This window comes from Ursus maritimus, unplaced genomic scaffold (genome assembly GCF_017311325.1).
Source record: "Ursus maritimus isolate PB19 unplaced genomic scaffold, ASM1731132v1 scaffold_27, whole genome shotgun sequence".
NCBI classification, from domain to species: domain Eukaryota; kingdom Metazoa; phylum Chordata; class Mammalia; order Carnivora; family Ursidae; genus Ursus; species Ursus maritimus.
Window position 1 is genome coordinate 27,047,078 of NW_024425230.1, and position 4,400 is coordinate 27,051,477.

General features: G+C 39.9%; 1 pseudogene; it reads left to right on the forward strand.

The window, feature by feature from the left end:
* The first annotated feature begins 867 nt into the window (after window positions 1-867).
* LOC103682472 lies at window positions 868-2,866 on the forward strand (annotated as a pseudogene).
* Window positions 2,867-4,400: the final 1,534 nt, after the last annotated feature.

A 4,400-nucleotide genomic window follows, 5' to 3' on the forward strand; every position in this document is an offset into this window, starting at 1 on the left:
AATGTCAAAATAAACAGGTCCTAGATTAAACCTCAGATATTCAGTGAAATGTGTAATGGGAACTGCATCATAAAGATCTATAAATATCAGTATTAAATATTTCTTCTTGATGGCCAGGATTAGTTCTATATTTGGAATTTCCATCTAACACATTTTGGTTGAGATACTTTCTAAAAAAGAATGAGGCAGGTGTGAAACAAGTATTTTAAGGGCTTCTTTTCATGGCCCTCACCCCATTTGAATCCTTTTCCCCTCTAATACTCTATTAGACTAAGAAATTTTGAGATTTTCGGAAAAGGTTAATTGGTTACAAACTTAATGAGAGAAGGAAAACATGTAAGCTAAAAACAGGCAGCTGCTCTGCTGGGCCTGAGGGGCAGGAGGCTGAAGGTGGTGTGTCAGCCAGAGGGGGCTGTGGAGTTGCCCTGCACTCTGAGGAAGCCGGTTGGCTGAGATGGAGTGAGGCTTTTCTCTGATGCCAACGCCTTTGGAACTCTCCCAGGAGACCTCACAAATTGCGCTCAGCCCTCCTTTTCCTGTTCCTCCTCTTCAGCTCTGCCACAAGTGGCTGCCAGGATCCCACCAGGCATGGCAGGCTGGGCCAGCACCCTGCATGTGGGACAATATCCCTCAGCCACAGTGGCCTGCAAGAAGAGATGAGTGGGAACCCACAGTTGGAGCTATAAAGGTGTCCCCCAGTGACAATTACAGCAGAACACTGGTCACTGTTTCATGCACTCACATTGCAAAGACTGTGTGTGAGTCTGGTATATTTGGTGTCCTGAGATTCTTTCTTATTAGCAAGGAGGTAGAAAATACTCTTGGAAAGAAAACTAAGGCAATAAGGAAGCTAGAGCTTATTGTTACATGGTTATCAGCTCTATTACCAATAGGGACACTTTTCTCACCATTTTTATCAGTGGGCTGATAAGTTCTCAATCTGAATTTCAAAAAATGTTAATTGGCAAAAGTTTAGGATGTGAACATCATAAAACTATCTGACTCTGAAAGCTGAACACACAAGGTTGCAAGATGAATACATGAAGTCATAAAATGAACTCATGTGACTGTTAAATGAAAAGCAAACTTACAAAGGAAAATTTCAGCTGCTGCTTTAAGAGTAAGAGGGAAATCAGTAGAGAAAACTAAAGACTTAGAAGAAATGAAACTTCAAGTATTAACTCCATAAAAGTTGGAATTGTTACAAGCCCAAATACAACAAGAATTAGAAACTTTAATGACAGAGCACTTTAGGAATCTGGGTGAAGTAGTGGACAAGTATAGAACTGAATGTAATAACCTTCGCTATGAACATACATTTCTCAAATCAGAATCTGAACACTAGAAAGAATTTGCACATATTTTAGAAGAAAAAATATGAATCAGAGATTGCGAGACTGGAGAAAGATAAAGAAGAACTAATATAAGCAACTGCTTAGTGTTGATCCACAAGAGACAGAAAATGAATGGGGAGCAACTTGTTCAAGAAAAAGTCCACTTGTGGGACGCCTGGGTGGCTCAGTTGTTAAGCGTCTGCCTTCGGCTCAGAGCGTGATCCCGGCGTTATGGGATCGAGCCCCACATCAGGCTACTCTGCTGGAAGCCTGCTTCTTCCTCTCCCACTCCCCCTGCTTGTGTTCCCTCTCTCACTGGCTGTCTCTCGCGCTGTCAAATAAATAAATAAAATCGTTAAAAAAGAAGAAGAAAAAAAGAAAAAGTCCACTTGTGTTAGAAATTAAAAGGTTTAGCAGAAGTAGCAGAATTAAGGGCTGAAAAAGAGAATTCTGATGCTCAGGTAGGAAAATGTCCAAAGAATTCAGGCGTGGCAGTTGGCTGAGATGCAGGCTACAGTCAGATCTCTTGAGGCTGAAAATCAGTCAGCTAAACTCTTAGAAAAAGAGTTACAATCAAGCAATGAACAAAACACTGTGTTAATCAGTAAACTACGTAGAGCCAAACAGGAAATAAATACAATGAGCAGTAAAGTAAAAGAACTTAAACATTCAAACAAATTTGAAATAACAGATATCAAACTGAAGGCATCAAGACCTAAGAGTGAGCTAGAAAGAGAAAGGAGTAAAATTCAAAGTGAACTAAATGGAATACAGTCAGACAATGAAATTCTCAATTCAGTCTTTGAACACCACAAAGTGCTCCTGGTAGAAAAGGATCATGAATGAGTATGTTAAGTTCAACTGCCAAGGAAGAAGGTTATCAAAAATCTGTGGTATTATAGGATAAAAAGCTGAACCTGGAAACAGATTAGTGGATTCAGAGAAAATGAAAATGGAACATGATGTATGAAGGCGATCTGAAAAGGCTGAGTGTGAAGAGAAATTGCGGGCTTCACAGATGGCAGAAGAGCCAGCCAGAAGGGAACTTCAAAGTATTAGGTTAAAACTTCAACAACAAATTGTGAATATTGAAAATGCAGAGAAAGAAAAAAATGAAAATTCTGACCTGAAACAGCAAATCTAGTAGTCTGAAGATCCAAGTGACTTTGCTTGCATAGTCAGAGAATGAGTTGCTGAATTCAAACAAAATACTGAAGGAAATGATGGCGAGGTTAAAACAGGAATGCTGAAATTTAAGAAGCTACGCTGAAAAACCACAACTAGAAGTTGAAAAGTCATTGGAGGGAAATGATACAATGATTGGAAGCAAAGCATGAGCTTCAGGAATGTATCACTGACAGAGTAGAAAAGTATAATCAAGCTAAAGAAAAACTGCAATGAGCTGCAACTGCCCAGAAAAAAAAAAAAAAAAGGGAAATCTCTTCATGGAAACAAATTGAAGTGACTGCAAGAGAAAGTAGAAGTCTTAGAGACAAAGAGAGAAGAATTAGGAACAGAAAATCAATGTTAAATTGACAAAATGTTCCATCTGAAGAATATACAAAGCTTCCAAAAAACTAAAGGATATACAAAGAAGACATCATGAAAATGGAAGTTTGATTTTGGGTCCTAAGGTATCTCCAACAGCATCCATTAATCCTGTTAGCTTTCAGTCATCATCCATGGTTCCTTCCAGGCATGGACTTTTCCTTTTCTCCTCATATGCTGGAGAAACAGCATCAAAGGGAACTCTACTTCACAAAACACTAGAAGAACTTGAAACAAAGAAAACAACTGATTTTTGAATCTCCTGGAAAATGATGTTCTTGGAGAAAAGGCAGATCAAAAGGTATGAGATCAGTGTGACTCAATCAAGCTTGAAGTTTTAATGTATGTGGCACTTAGATACTTTATTACTGTTTGCCAGAACATTTGAACGTGCCTCAAGAAGAGGTACAAGCTATAGGCTATATTACATCATTGTCAGGTTTTAGGATTATACTGACAAATGAAGCATTAAAAGAGCTCCAGGGAGGGGCATCTGGGAGTCTTTTTAACTCCATTAAGCCTCTGGCTCTTGATTTCACCTCAGGTCTTGATCTCAGGGTTGTGAGATCAAGCTCGGCCTGGGGCTCTGCACCCCCTCAGGCTCCACACAGTGATTGTCCCTCTGCCTCTGTTCCTTACCTCCACCGCTGTTCTCTTTCTCTCTCAAATAAATAAAATCTTCTTTTAAAACTTTTAAAAATAGCTCCAGAGATATTCGAATATTGACAACCCTTTAAGAATGTTAAAAAAAAAAAAGTAAATGAAAGTGATGAGCGAACAGAAGGCTGGCTGAAGACAAAGCAGAAGCTGACACCCTGCAACCCCCTCCCCCATGTATGCAACATTCCTCAGCACTCCTGGCTGCCCTAAAACTAAGGAAAGGAAAAAACAAATGGTTAATTAACAGAGATCACAGTCCTTCAAGACCCATAATTCTCCCTCAGTTTGCACATGTCCTAGTGATTTACAAGGAAGAAGCCTTCTTATCAATAGCCTAACTTTCAGAGACCCATAATTCAGTTTCCTGAAGCCCTAACATTACCATCCCCTCCATAAAATTGAGGAAAGCTAAGGCAGAAGAAAATGTAAATAAAACGGAATTTCTTTTGGACCTGCAGCTCATTGATAAGGACACAGTGATAGTGTAAACAGCCTTGGCTTGACAATAGCAAGGCCTCCAGTATCCTGTGAGTCTTCTTTAACTTATGAAAGTGCTTTCTCAGCCTCCCCTTTCCCTTACCTCCCCCAACCCCATGGTATATAATCAGCCACCCCTCACAACCCGGGGCAGCAGCTCTTTTTGCCCACGGGTCCTGTCCCTGTGCTTTAAAAAACCACCATTTTGCACCAAAGACGCCTCAAGAATTCTTTCTTGGTCGTCGGTTCCGGATTCCACCCCAGTGAACCTCACCTATAGTCCACAACCTCATCAAAAGGAATTAGGGAATCAAGTTTTAAAACTATTTTATTAATTTTACTTTGTTGTGGTTTTTTTTGGCATTTTGCCTAAAATGTGCC